The sequence below is a fragment of the Marmota flaviventris genome, chromosome 3 (assembly GCF_047511675.1).
Source record: "Marmota flaviventris isolate mMarFla1 chromosome 3, mMarFla1.hap1, whole genome shotgun sequence".
NCBI classification, from domain to species: Eukaryota; Metazoa; Chordata; class Mammalia; order Rodentia; family Sciuridae; genus Marmota; species Marmota flaviventris.
In genome coordinates, this window is record NC_092500.1 from 94,644,852 (window position 1) to 94,661,051 (window position 16,200).

The window sequence follows — 16,200 nt, forward strand, 5'->3', positions numbered from 1 at the left end:
TGGGTGCCTAGAATGGTGCCTCACTCTTCAGAGGTACTCAGTAGATAGAAGTTACAATTGGTGAGAAGGAGAAATTAATTTCTTCCCTCCCTGCAGGCCAAGCAATTCACTATCCTCTGATGACTTAAACCTTTCTACCACATCACTTTTTCATCTTTCATAGATCATGCGAAAATGCTGTTGTTAGCAAAATCAAATTGGTCCTAGACCTTAGATCAACAATTCTGCAGCAGAAAGCTTGCAGAGGACATAATTACCAAGAATTTTAGCAATCTCAAAGAGCAATATTGCTGCTCCTATTCTGCCCCATCCCAGGTATTCCTAGCTAACAATCAGCTGCTTGAAAGCTGCTAACTCTGCCCCAGCAGGAAAAGGCCACTTCCCAACATGGGATTCTCACACAGCAAACTCCAACCTCCGTGTGTCAATGTCCTCTTGCAGTGAGCAGAACTGAATGAACCATGCAAGTGACTGTTGGGACTTGGTCCTCTTGAAAGCTACTCATATTATTCAACATGAAAAAACATTTAAACATATTTAAAAGCATTGTACCTGTGTGAGAATAGAATTACAAACCTATAGGGTCTGACTCAGGGCCACCATGTTGTCACAGGATAGCAATGATGACACCAAAAGTGTTTCACTGTTTGATGCAAAAGGAGAGACAACTAATCAACCAAGAAGATCAAAAACCAGACATCTAGGGGCATCATTTTTCCTTTTGTTCTTTGGAGTCGGTGCCATTGCAGTCTCTCTTTTCTATGAATTGCTCAGCAGCGGCTCTATTGCCTGTATGGTGACAAATATCTTGATGTTCTCATATGACTTTTGAGCAGTAAAGACTATCAGAGGTAGATTCATGGTGGGATCATATTGATGAGGACAGAAATAGTTATTGAGTGTTTGAGTCTAGGAAGGCAACTTCTTTAGAGAATAAATCAATTTCAGAGGCTGGATCAGGAATCTTTTGGTCAGTAGTTACAGCCTGTCCAGTGCAATGGGTGATATTTGCCTTCTGTGCTCTCTTCCCCTTCAAAGTGGCTGGCTGTGGTTATCATGGGTGTGGTGCTCAAGGTACCAACCTGTGAAGTTACATCAGGTGTGAAGTGGGCATCGGGAAGAATTTAACCAGCATGGCTACCTTGTATCTTGGAAAGCATAATTGGAGATGATGAGACTTCTGGAATAGACAGAAATCTTATGTATCATTGGAGAACAAGTGAAGAGACTTTTGACTATGAACTGTTTAGAACTCAGTTCAATTGCAAGAAGAGAATTGGATTTATTTTTCCACTTAAAAACTTTGTTTAAAAAATAAAACATAGTTTTCATACTAAGTTTTTATTTTCTTTCTCTAGCAGTGCTAGAAAGTATGCTGTCACTAGAAACATTGTTAGAATTTACTTTATGGTACACATATGTATGCCTACAATAATGTGTCAGTGTATCCCAAGTTAATGTGTTCACTTACATATGTTATAGAGATCATCACATCTTGATCCATAGAACATGGGAGGATGCTTTTAGTCTATTTCAAAGATCTATGTATTTACATACTATTTCTGTAGGTTATTTTCAGAAATAAGATTTGATTCAATGGTAAGAGTGAGCACTTGGCTTGTAAATGAGTTAGAAAAGTTAGAAATAATTGTTAATTTTTAATATATACTTAGTGATGAGATTTCTTACCTGACATACGCACAAGTAAAAACAAAATTCAGGCCAGTATTATTAGCTAGTCTCAAAATTTCTGTTTATATTTTTATGCTCTAACATATCATTTACTTAAGGCCCAGTTAATATAAGAAGAATCTTCACAGTTTACATTTAAGGGATACCCAGGGATTGCTGCTATTCTATTTATTTCATTTAAAAGCTAGACAGATTTTACTTTGGAACTTCCTGGAAACTCTTAGGTGGTCCTTAGGCTAATAAAATCTTATCTTTTATAACTAAATTAATATTATTATTATGTTACATTAAGAATAATCATTTAAATACTTGGCATAATAAATGCCTAAAAGACATTTTATGTTATGAATCTATTTTTTGCTGTAACAGGGATGTTGTAATTCATACATTTGTATTAATGATATTTCTTAAAACAAGGGAACATATGTAACTGTAAACCAATCTAAAAATATTATAAAAATCTGTAAGTTCCATTATAGGTACTGTGAACTTTGTTGGAGTCTTAATCAGCAGATTGTTATAAGTGTATTTGTACTTTGTTAAAATATGTTTTGTTTTGTTGAGTCTTTGTGGAGTGGTAGCTTAGGAGGTGAACAATTTTATATTTATATAAACTCTATTGTTCACAAAGCAAAAAAAAAAAGGAATTATAAACCTATAGAAAGTTTTTCTCCGCTTCAATATCATAGAAAGGGATCCTCTTCGAAATCATGAACCATTGGGGGGTTTATTGGAGACTGCATATTTATAAAGAGGGGACTTTAAAAGCAGAATATGACATTTACATTCTGTCCACACCACTATTGGTTTTGTGAGTCTCACCATCAGAAAAACATTTTTAAATTTAAAAAGACTTGAAGTTAAAATCAAATTAAAAGAAGCCCTATAAGTCTGTGATTAAAGTTATTAGAGCTGTAAATGCAAAATTTATAGAAACACACAGCTAAAGGATAAAGAATATGATGAGAATCTTTATCCATCACAGTCCACTAGAGAAAACTAGAAAGCATGCTAATTATTTTAACACAGGGATTTATTCTACATTAATTATAATCAATATTAAAGTCTTGGCTAAATATGTGTTAGAGGGCTGAAAATACAAAAGGGGAACATTGAGGTAATAAAGAGATAACGTCCAGAAGCAGTTTCTACCCCTAGGGAAAGTAGAATAAAGGGAGGGAATTTGGGGAAGCCAGATCCAGATCCGACTAGACCATGAGCAGAGGTCTCTGCCTGGCTGCCACTGAAGCCTCTGCAGACAGTGGTAGGGGGAAGGCAGAAAGAAGCAGGATGATCCTGTGGAAACCAGAACCCACTAACTGCCACTGCCAGGAGGGGGAAATTGTTGCTGGGGCTGCTGCTGCCAAGGACAGGAATATCCCCGACTGTCTTAGGTGCTCAGGCAGCTTCCAGTGCCCGCTCTTCAAAAGAATCCAAGGGGAACCCAAACCATACTTATGGGTGTCCCTGCGGCAGAGTCCCATAAGGAGGTGTGCAAAGGAGACTTGGAGTAGAGGACCAAAGTTATATAACTCAGCACAGTATCTTCTTAGCAGGTCCTTCTGTCAACTAAAGTAGACAAAAAATCACAGCAGGTGATTCAACTGGCAACTGCAGTTTATAAACAAATAACAGCATTTCTGTAACCAGGGAGACCTCAGCTTGCACCATATTTATCTTGGCAACTATTCATGCAAGCAAATAATGGTCTCATTTATTTGTTCATGTATTTATTACCCAAGAAATATTCATCCGGTTCCCATTTCCAGGTATCTTTCTAGGTGCTGGGATGGTTATGACAATGAACAAAGGCAAATTCCCTGTCCTCTTGGAGCTTATGTTCTAACAGGGTGGACAGACAACATGCGAGTAATGCATGGCAGTACTGCGAAGTTTAGGACAGGTCTGTGGCAACAAAGGAGTATCCAATTTACTTCCTGTTCCTAATGTGACAAGCACATATAAATTGTTAGTAAAAAACTACTAATTATTCCAGTTCATCTGGGATAACATTCTACATTAACATTCTGTCATTCATAAGCCATCATTTCAACTGTCACCTTTCATATTAAACTGTCCTACTAACATCATGTCTTCTAAAATGATGAGACCCTTACACTCACTACTTTTGGGAAGAGCCAAAGTACACCCTTGTCTGTGAAAACCTCATGCACTGAGGTGGGTGGGTGTTTGGACACTCTTCCAGAATGTTCTTTTGTTCCATTGGTATCTGAAATGACCCCTCCCAAAGAGTTTTAGAGATGAACTATACATCAACAGATTTTCGCAAGAAATTAAAAACCAGAGGAGATGTTTCAGAGACTAGTTCTTTTGAAAACTCAGTGACAAATCACTTACTTGTAGCTTCAGGTACAGTTAGTTGCCTAGAAAAAATAATATTGCACAAGGGCTATTCTAACTCTGATGTACTTTTACTTGAGACAAAATGAATATTGCAGATGCCTTGACTCCAACTTGTTTTGCTTCTTCTCAGTGCCATGACTACTGAAATTGGGAAGATATTAATCTCATCCCTGTGTGTATTTCTTGTGGCCTATAGTAGATAAATTGAGAATCCAATGTGCATTTATTGATCATGAACTAATTTAAATGCATCTGAAGATTACATATACTCATCTTTTGTAATGCTATGGATACATTTTTTTTAAATTAAAAACTCTTCTCACCATATTCCTTCTCATAATTAATATTAAAATTCATGTTTTATTCCTCTTCTGATAATCTAACAATATGGGGTTTAAATTCCCAGTTGCCACTGCACAGAGATGCCCTGAAAAGTGAAGCCTGTGCTCTTCAGCACAGTGCCACATCTAGTCCCACTCAGCCAGCCACACCTAGTTCCGCCACCTAATGGCCTCTAGAAGCAGTTAAGATTTGCAGACCCTGCATTTACCGAACAGCTTGGGGTCTGAAGCACAATATGCTTCCTCTTTCTCCCTCTCAACTGCAGGCTGATTTAGGCATTATCCCTTTGTGCCAGTCTTTCTACCTCCACCAGAAGGTCCCAGAGGGAGTGGAGATGTCTTAGGTACTTAACATAGTGCATGATGCCTGGCTTAGAGCAAGGATTTATATATATAGAATGGATATGTGTATAAATGTTAATTAATAAATTATCTTGGGAAATGGGGAAATCTGGAAGATTAGGAATTTATTGGCTCTAAATATGCTGTTGATTTATGGGATAATGGGACAGAAATTCATGATTGGCTACCTGAAAGATATTCCAACCCTCTCTTTTTGGTTTCTTTGTATAGCAAATAGTGCATGTTATATTCCAGAACACCTAGAGGTCCTCAGTTCTCAGCTAACCCACAATTTATTGATTGCAAAGAGCAAGAAACTATCTCCAAGTTCCCTTATAAACCCCTACTCTAAAGTGTAGGTGTGTAATAATTAGCATGTCATGAAGTCAATATCATTTTTGGAAGATGAAGAAAAGAGTACTTTAGTGAGAATCAGAAAACCACACAAGCACCAATGAAACAGAACATTTTAACATCAAAGAAAATCTACCAAATTGTTCAAGATGCTGGATTTGGTACACACATTTATATCCTGTTCCTCTCAGAACACACTGAAACACTTCAAAAGTCACCAAAGGGGAAAAAAATCAGGAAATCAGAGATAACCAATAGACAACAGATTTCAATAAATCTCCAGAAAGCAGAACACAGATGGGAGTATAGTGATAAACTATGGAAGAGGAAGTTATTCCCTGGGATATTCCATCATGAGGTTGAGTGGGGGCTGGGGATGCCATAATGTGCCAACTAGAATCCTAGTATGCTTCTGGGCTCAGATGGAGGGATTGGTCTGGAGCCTGAAAACAGGAGAATTTATTGAATATATAAACCGACAAGAGGTGTGCCAATTACATTCCCCTCTCCACTTCCCTCATTGCTGACGTTTGCAAGCCATCTCTAATGAATGTTAACACACCCCAGAGTAAAGTCACTCATTCTGACTTTTGGGGGCCCCACCCAACAGCCAATTCCACATCTTCACATTTAAAAGTTTTGTATGCTTGCTGTTCCACAAGCTTAAGTGCATAAACAGAACTCCCGATCAGAATTTCCATTCAGTGGAACAACCAATTGGAAACCAATACTGGATCCAATATAGCTGGGCCAGGACTCTACTACATCCCCACCCTTCATTCTTAAATTTGAGAAGAAAAACCCTAAAATGACCAAATATATGAGATAAACTACCATCCTAAATAAAAAGAAAGGAAAAAAGAAAAAAAATACTGCAGTGGGAGGAAAAAGTAAGAATTCAAGTATCCAAGAGAATTATGTGTCCACGACCAGGATCTTAAGAAAAAAAAGCATGCCGGAAAAAGTAAAGAGATTAAGAGTAGAACAGGAAAAACTCAATAGAATGATAGGCAAATAGTCACAGAAACACCCCAAAATATAAGCAAAATGATAAAGAGGAATCTGAGAGAAAATATAAGAGAACTAGAAAAGATTTAGAAACTCAGAGACAATAGAATGGAAGAGAGAGGATATCTCAAAGAAACAGCAGAGGTGGGTGATCCCTAACAAGTACAAGTTTTCAGCAGAAAAAGCTTCACTGACTGCTGAGTAGGATAAATTTTTTAAAACTTTGTAAATTTTAAGGCACACAGGATAAAAAGATAATTAATTGTAAACATTTCAAGAAAAAAACCACACATATGTAATCCAAGAAAACATTGTGTCTAGGAAGACACAGCTCTGCCAAACACCTGGACAACAATCAGTCACTAGGACAGAGATTCTGGTGATGTCTCCCCAGTATTGGTGCAAGATCAGGTAATTGCAATGCTAGATGAACTTGAGACCATGACAAAGTCATGTTATTATATTGCAAAAGAAAAAAAAAAGAAAAAATGAAAAATCAAGTGAGAAATAAACAAACAAAACACAAACTTTGCAAAACCAAGTAACTGATGAAGTGCAACGAGAGGGAGTGAAAGAGAGAGTCCATTTGAACACGAAGCTAGAAAGAAGTTCCACTGAGCACACCAGAAATGTAGATAGATGTTGAATGGAGAAGAAAATATTTTCTAAACATACTACTTGACTTTGCTTGGAAAACAAAAATGTATATAAATGTAATACTTTAACTGCTGGTTGTTAGTTTTTCTTTTAGAATCTACATATGGGAAATCCATAGGTTTATATATGGCAGGTGAATAGAATGTTAATGTAGACAAACCAGAGAACACAGAAGAAAAATTGTGGCTGACTGACTGAGAGAGGAAGGAAAAGTAGTGAGCAGGATAAGGACACTCATCCTAAATAAGCAGAGATTCAAAAAAAAAAAAAAAAAAAAAACAACTAAAGATGATAGAACTATGTTATTGAAATTACAAAGATGATCAATGAGAGATCTAAAAATAAAATAGATAATTCAAGGAATGAAAATATATAGGGAAAGTAGCCTAATGTGTAATTTACAGCCTCATCTTTTGTAATAAGAAGGTAATAAATAGTGTTTAAATAAAAGCATAAGCCTATTATTTAAATTTATAGTAGTAACAATGAGAGAGTTAGAAACAGATAAAGAGTTGCCTCTTGGAAGCAGAGAGAACAGAAAGGGAACACCAACTTTAAAATGCTAATTTTGTAATAAATACAAAGAACCATTTTTTTAGCCTCATCCCAGTTCTGAGTCTCATCCTATCTTTACTTTCACTCCAAGTCTCAGGGTCTGTCCAATCTGTGTCTTATTCCTTTACTGGGCTTTGAAGGAGCACAGTGATGTATCAAAATGGTGCATCAGATTGGCCAAATGAAAATACCGTGGTGACCAGTCATTTTTCCCCTCTCAACTTCAAGTGTTTTCTTTTGTAAAATTAGGTCATGTGGTGAATAATCTAAAGTCTCTTCCAGTTTCAATATTTTTAAGAATGCATGTGTAGCTGCTGGTGGGAATAGAAATTATTATAGAAATAATTAAATATTATAAATATTTAAATAATTTTAAAAATAATTTTTAATAATTATTTAAATATTATAAATATTTAAATAATTAAATATATAAATATTATATAAATAATTAAATAGAAATTGTATAGCCATTATGGAAGGCAGTGGAGGGTCCTCAGAAAATTAAAAATATAACGGTCATAATGACCCAACAGTCTCACTACTGGGTATATATCCAAAAGAAATGAATTCAGTATGTCAAGGGGACATCTCACTTCAGTGTTTATTGTAAGATTATTTACTATAATCAAGATATGGAATTAATTTAATTGTTCATCAACAAATAAAGAAAATGTGAAAAATACATATGATGGAGTATTATTCAGTCTGAAAAGAAGGAAATTTTGTCGTTTGTGACTGTGGATGTACCTGAAGAACATAGTGTTAAGTGAAATAAGTCAGGCAAAAAATGGTAAATATCACATATTCTCACTTATATGTGGGGTATAAATCGTATCAAACTCACAGAAACAGAAAGTAGAACAGTGGTTACCAGAAGCCAGTGTCGGGGGTTAGAGAGATGGTGGTCAAAGAACACAAAATTTGTTGTTTTACAGGAGGAATAAATTCAATAAATCTATTGTAAATTATACTGCAAAAGTTAAAAACAGTATACTATGTATTTGAAAATTGCGAGTAGATTTTAAGTGTTTTTCCTACAAAAATAAATGATAAGCATGTGGGGTAATACGTATATTAAGTAGCTTGATTTATCTGTTGCAAAAGGCTTATATATCAAAGCATTATATTGTACACCATAAATATGTAAAATTTCATTGTCAATTTGCAAAAAGATATTTATGTGTACTTTTATGTACAGTGTTTTTGCTGGCACTAGATGATGAGGCTAAATATCCACAAGATGGCAGTCTAAGTCCAATTCAATAAAGATTCTGAGTTTTGCTTTTCAATTTTCCTTGTCTAGATGATAGAAGTCACCAGCAGAAAGAACTAAGAGAAATATTTCTAGAAAAAGTGTAGTACAGCCATAAGTAGCAACTAGAGCCTAGGCTCACCTCTACCCTTCCCACCGCCAAGCATCTGCTAAACCCATGAAGCATGCATTCAGCCACAGGGGTAGCACCCTGAATGCTAACACACTTTCAAAATAACAGCCACAAACTTGTATTTCTCTGATTTGAATCTGCATCCACTGTGGGAAATTCAGTGTTCTGCTTACCTCTTGACCCCCAGCTATTCCAGAGACCACTGGCAGGTGCTTCATCAACCTGACTCTTGCCTTCATTTCTGTGTCTCTTTTGCATTATAATTCTTAATACACATATATACCACAATTTTTCACATCTCTGTTTGTATATAAGGTATGTTGACACGCAATTCAAGTCTTCATACATGTACTTTGTATAATGATGACCATCATATTCTACCATCCTTGCTAATCCCCTGCCCCCTCCCTTTCCCTTCTACCCTCTTCCCTATCTAGAATTAATCTAATCCTCCCATGCTCTCCCTCCCTACCCCATTATGAGTCACCCCCTTTATATCAGAAAAAACATTCTGCATTTTTTTTGATTGGCTAACTTCACTTAGCATTATCTTCTCCAATGCCATCCATTTACCTGCAAATGCCATGATTTTGTTCTTTTTTAATGCTGAGTAAAATTCCATTGTGTATATATACCACATTTTTTTTTTTGTATCCATTCATCCACTGAAAGATATCTAGTTTGGCTCCACAGTTTAGCTATTGTGAATGTGCTGCTATAAACATTGATGTGGCTGTGTCCCTGGAGTATGCTGTTTTTAAGTCCTTTGGGTATAGACTGAGGAGAGGAATAGCTGGGTCAAATGGTGGTTCCAATCCCAGATTTCCAAGGATTCTCCATATTGCTTTCCAAAAGGGCTGCACCAATTTGCAGTCCCACCAGCAATGTATGAGTGTACCTTTTCCCCCACATCCTTGTCAAAACTTGTTGTTGTTTGACTTCATAATGGCTGCCATTCTGACTAAAGTGAGATGATATCTTAGAGTAGTTTTGATTTGCATTTCTCTGGTTGCTAGAGATGCGGAGCATTTTTTCCATATATTTGTTGATTGATTGTGTATCCTCTTCTGAGAAGTGTCTGTTCAGGTCTTTGGCCCATTTGTCAAGTGGATTATTTGTTTTTGTTTGTTTGTTTTTGGTGTTTAGCTTTTTGAGTTCTTTATATACCCTAGAGATTAGAACTCTGATGTGTGAGGGGTAAAAATTTGCTCCCAGGATGTGGGCTCTCTGTTCACCTCACAGATTGTTTCTTTTGCTGAGAAAAAACTTTTAGTTTGAATCCATCCCATTTATTGATTCTTGGTTTTAATTCTTGTGCTATAGGAGTCGTATTAAGGAAGTTGGGTTCTATTCCCACATGATGGAGATTAGGGCCTACTTTTTCTTCTATTAGATGCAGAGTCTCTGGTTTAATTCCTAGGTCCTTGATCCATTTTGAGTTAAGTTTTGTGCATGGTGAGAGATAGGGGTTTAATTTCATTTTGTTGCATATGGATTAAGAGGTAGAATTCTTCAGGGAAGCCTCAGCTCTGCTCTTAAGGCCTTTCACCTGATTGGATCAGGCCCACCTAGATTATCAACAATTATCTTTTTTATTTGAAGTCAAATGATTATGGATGTTACTCCTGTCTACAAAATTCTGTCTAGTCAACTTAACGCATCAAACAAACCATCACAATTTCCTTTGCCATTTTCAAGCTTTTGGGGCAATGGGTGTTGCTTAGTTGCAGTGCTTCTACTGCATATTACTAAAGCTGCAGTCACCCAGGTTTTCAGTGTGGTCATGCTTCCAGATTTCAGCAACAAAGACTAACTGTAGCGTCTCTTCCCCAGGTGTCAGGATCCAGAATGATCTGGACATATCAGGACATACTCATGCAGAAAAACCCACCATTAGCCACCATCTGTTCCCTTGGAACAAAGCTCGTATCCCTTGCTTTTCTCGTCCGTTCTCTTAGAATGGACAAATAAAGGTCAAATTCTTGGCGTGGCCTATGCAGCACACTTGGCCCCTCTGTCTCCCTGTGTCATCCTGCACTGTGTTCCCTCTGCCTCCCACACTTGGGTTTTTGTTCCTCCAACATACCAGATTCATTCCTACCTCGGGCCTTTGTATGTGCTCTTTTTCTGCCTCGGGTATTCCCTCTCACACCACACCTTCCCTACCCCTCATTTAGATAAGTACATTTTTCCTTCAGAGCTCACTTCAATTGCTGTTTCTTCAGGGATGTCTGTCTGGGCCTTCTTCCTTGATTGTTTTCCCATTATATACACTTAAAGCCTCACACACCAAAATAATGGCAAACCCTACATAGAAGTCAGTTCATACTTTTATGACATTCTCGTTTAATATTTCTCCCCATCTAGAAGGGAAGTGCATGGAGGCAGAGACCATATCTGGTTTTGTTTCTTACCTCTCTAACACTTAGCAAGAGTATCTGGAATAAACTGGTACTCAAAAAAATTTTGCAAATGAATAATTATACTTTGTATCCCTTCTGGGGCTTAACATAGTATATTTGTTTCCTAAAGTTGCCATACAATATACCATAAGGTGGATGGTGTAAATCCACAGGAAAAGCCGGGTGCTGAGGCACACACTATAATCCCAGCTCCTCAGGAGGCTGAGGCAGGAGGATTGCCACTTCAAAGCCAGCCTCAGCAACAATGAAGTGCTAAGCAATTCAGTGAGACTCTGTCTCTAAATAAAATACAAAATAGGGCTGGGGATGAGCTCAGTGGTTGAGTGCTCCTGAGTTCAATCCCTGGTACAAAAAAACAACAACAACAACAAAAAAAAAAAAAAAAAACAGGAATTTCTTTTTTCACAGTCTTGCAGGTTAGAGCCTGAAATCAAAGTGTGGGCCAGCCCAAGCCCCCTCCAACCCTCCAAGGTAGGATGATTCCTTGTTCTTCCAGCTTCTGGCAGAACTAGGTACTCCTGGGTTGTGACATCATAGTTCCCATCTCATGTGGGATCGCAGGCATCTGCCACCATGCATGCCCAGCTAACAGGACTAAGCATTAAGCCAGGAGTTAGTTGTCCCCCAGGTTCTCATTCATGGCCTAACAGCTTGTTCTGTGATTCCAGAGGATTCTCTCTCTCTCTCTCTCTCTCTCTCTCTCTCTCTCTCTCTTTCTCTCTCTCTCTCAGCAATATCTGTGCAATGACATTGCCCTATGTTGTAATACCACATGATTACAAGTGAAAATGATTACAACATCAAGGTGACAGGCCATACCAGATTCCTTGGTATGAGACAAAATGTGCTTACCTAAGTATGTTCAAGGGTATGGATAGAAATATTGAATAATAGAAGAGGGGAAGATGGCGGCGAGGGGAGTGCATTGCCCCCGTGTGCCGCATCACAGTGTGGGAGAATGACGAGTCAGGACGGCTAAAGGCTATCGTGTTAGGAATTTCCAGCAATAGTGGGGTGTTCCGGAACCTGGAGGAAGGATTTCCATCGCACGAGGATCAGCTACGGGGGCTCAAACACGAGAGATTTGTCCGCACGGAGGGTCACACTGCTTATTCAGCAAATCGCCCCATGGCTAGAGTCTGCGGCGCGTGCTGGGAAACGAGGAGATAGCGACGCAGGGATACAGCACTGCAGTTTCTGCGGGCTTCTGCCAGCTGTGCAATTACCGTACTAAGTGTTGAATTCTGGGTTTGAGACGGGGAAGGAAGCGGTCCAATTCAGTTCTCCACACCGGTCAGACCACAGAGGAGGCCAGCGGCCACCATCTTGGAGACCTGCCGTCACCATCCCTGTTTTCGTCTGATCGTAGCTCATTCAGCCATAGAACAGGTAATTTCAGGCTGCCATTCGCCTGCGGCTTGCAGAAAAATTACTCAGGCTCAGTGCTAAATAACCCGCGGAAACTGCTTCTTGGAGCCTGCTCTTATCAGAGCATACACCGAGCACGGAGCGGCTGAGTTCTGGCTCCCGGTACTGCTCTGGCCCAGGGCTAAGGAGCCCGCAGAAACTGCTTCTCGGTCTGGGTCCTGCTGAGTACTGTGGAGGTAAATACCAACCGAGCCTTCGTGGGCAGTGGCAACAGGGCTGAGATGGGGCCTGTGAGGGCCGGTCAGGATTCACCCGTTGCTTTGGTCACCCGGCAAAGGGAACGAAATGCTGCCATTCGCATAGGATACCAACATGGCAGAGATCTGATGTCATCAGAAAGCGGTGGAGGAGAGAACTTCATCAATACCAGCGGCGACAGAAACAGTTGGTCTCCTGGTAGGGAGGGTGAGTCACAGACACCCGAGTCTCTCTCGCTTTGTCGTCGAGCCAGAGGGGAGGAGCCGGGCCGCTGCCCGCGCCCGGAGCAGGCCCAGCGGCTCGCCAGCGTGGTGGTCGCGTGACCCCAAATGGAGAGGGGGCGGAGCGGAGCCGCCACCCGCGCCCGCAAGGTGGGCAGACCTGCGACCAACCTGCAGATCAGGCCCAGCAGTCCACGGGGGTGGTAGGAGGGGCAGGGCAGAGCCGCCGCCCGCGCCTGTAAGGTAGGCAGACCTGCGACAGACTGGCGGATCAGGCCCAGCGGCCTGCCAGCGTGGTACACACGTCACCCCAACTGGAGTAGGGGCAGAGCAGAGCCTTCGCCCGCGCCTGGATCAGGCCCAGCGGCCCGCCTGTGTGGTGGTCACATGACCCCAATTGGAGTGGGGGCGGAGCGGAACTGCCACCCGTGCCCGCAGGGTGGGCAGACCTGCGACCAACCTGCAGATCAGGCCCAGTGTTCCGCGGGCGTGGTAGGAGGGGCAGCACAGAGCCGCCACCCGCGCCTGAAAGGTAGGCAGACCTGTGACAGACCGGCGGATCAGGCCCAGCGGCCTGCCGGCGTGGTACACACGTCACCCCAATTGGAGTAGGGGCAGAGCAGAGCCGCCGCCCGCGCCAAAAACAGGCCCAGCGACCTGCCGGCGTGGTAGTCACGACACCCCAATTGGAGTAGGGGCAGAGGAGAGCCACCACCCGTGCCCGAAAGGTGGGCAGACCTGCGACCGACCAGCGGGACAGGCCCAGTGGCCTGCCGGTGCGACAGACACGTCACCCCATTTGGAGTAGGAGCAAGGCAGAGCCTTCGCCCGCGCCCGGAACAGGCCCAGCAGTCTGCGGGTGTGGTAGACAAGTCACACCAATTGGAGGGGGGGCAGAGCAGAGCCGCCGCCCGCACCTGCAGGGTAGGCAGACCTGCGAACGACCGGCGGATCAGGCCAGGTGGCCTGCCAGCGAGATACACACGTCACCCCAATTGGAGTAGGGGCAGAGCAGAGCCGCTGCCCGCGCCCGGAACAGGCCCAGTGACCTGCCGGCGTGGTAGTCAGGACACCACAATTGGAGTAAGAGCAGAGCAGAGCTGCCGCCCACGCCTGCAAGGTAGGCAGACCTGCAACCGACCGGCAGAACAGGCCCAGGGGTCCGCGGGCGTGGTAGACACCTCACACCAATTGGAGGAGGGGCAGAGCAGAGCCGCCGCCCGCGCCTGCAAGGTAGGCAGACCGCCGCCCTACCCTGCAAGGGAGACTTTTCAACTATACAAGAGCAATACAAATATATAGGGGGAAAAAATTTCAAAAACACAACAGTTTCACCAAGCAGAAAGAAACGCAAGCAGGATGAAAAGACAAGGAAAGAAAGGACCACAAGCAATGCAGGTCAACTCAACTTTAGAAGAGGTAACAGCTGCAGCAGATGGAATGTCAGATAAAGAATTCAGGATATACATGCTTCAGATGATCTGGAGTATCAAGGAAGACATTAGACAGCAAAATCAGACAATGAAAGATTACTTCGACAACGAATTACACAAACAAATCCAGGAAGCAAAGGATCAACTATACAGGGAGATAGAGGTTATAAAAAACAAACAAACAGAAATCCTAGAAATGCAGGAAGCAATAAACCAACTTAAAAACTCAATTGAGAATACTACCAGCAGAGTAGAACACTTAGAAGATAGAACATCAGACAATGAAGACAAAGTATTTCAACTTGAAAAGAACATAGACAGCTCAGCAAGACTGTTAAGAAACCATGAGCAGAACATCCAAGAAATATGGGATAACATTAAGAGACCAAACTTAAGAGTCATTGGGATACAGGAAGGTATAGAACTCCAAACCAAAGGAATGAGCAATCTATTCAATGAAATAATATGAGAAAACTTCCCAGACTTGAAGAATGAGACAGAATCCCAAATCCTAGAAGCCTACAGGACGCCAAATGTGCAAAATCATAAGAGATCCACACCTAGACACATTATAATGAAGATGCCCAACATACAGAATAAGGAGAGAATTTTAAAAGCTACAAGAGAAAGGAAGCAGATTACATTTAGGGGTAAGCCAATCAGGATAACAGCTGATCTTTCAACACAGACTCTGAAAGCTAGAAGATCCTGGAATAACATATTTCAAACACTGAAAGAAAATGGGTTCCAACCAAGAATTGTGTATCCAGCGAAATTAAGCTTCAGGTTGGAGGATGAAATTAAAACCTTCCACGATAAACAAAAGTTTAAAGAATTCGCAGCTAGAAAACCATCTCTTCAAAACATCCTCGGCAAAACATTACAGGAAGAGGAAATGGAAAATAACAATGAAAACCAACAGTGGGAGGTAGGACAGTAAAGGGGGGGAAAATAATCAAAGAGGAAAACAAACCATGTTTAGTAACAGAAATAAACAAATATGGCTGCAACAACAACCCATATCTCAATAATAACCCTAAATGTTAATGGCTTAAACTCACCAATTAAGAGACACAGGCTAGTAGAATGGATCACAAAACAAGACCCAACAATATGCTGCCTACAAGAGACGCATTTGATAGGAAAAGACATACATAGGCTGAAGGTGAAAGGTTGGGAAAAATCATATCACTCATATGGACTTTGGAAACAAGCAGGAGTGTCCACACTCATATCAAATAAAATAGATTTCAAGCCAAAGTTAATCAAAAGGGATAAAGAGGGACACTACATACTGCTTAAGGGAACCATACACCAACAAGACATAACAATCATAAATATATATGCCCCAAACAATGGTGCAGCTATGTTCATCAAACAAACTCTTCACAAGTTCAAGAGTCTAATAGACCACCACACAATAATCATGGGAGACTTCAACACACCTCTCTCGCCACTGGACAGATCTTCCAAACAAAAGTTGAATAAGGAAACTATAGAACTCAATAACATAATTAATAACCTAGACTTAATTGACATATATAGAATATACCACCCAACATCAAGCAGTTACACTTTTTTCTCAGCAGCACATGGATCCTTCTCAAAAATAGATCATATATTATGTCACAGGGCAACTCTTAGACAATATAAAGGAGTAGAGATAATACCATGCATCTTATCTGATCATAATGGAATGAAACTGAAAATTAATGATAAAAGAAGGAAGGAAAAAGCATACATCACTTGGAGAATGAACAATAGGTTACTGAATGATCAATGGGTTATAGAAGACATCA

At 40.7% G+C, this 16,200-nt stretch overlaps 1 pseudogene; it reads left to right on the plus strand.

The window, feature by feature from the left end:
- The first annotated feature begins 601 nt into the window (after positions 1 to 601).
- On the plus strand, positions 602 to 1,172 carry LOC114108340 (Golgi apparatus membrane protein TVP23 homolog B pseudogene; annotated as a pseudogene).
- Positions 1,173 to 16,200: the final 15,028 nt, after the last annotated feature.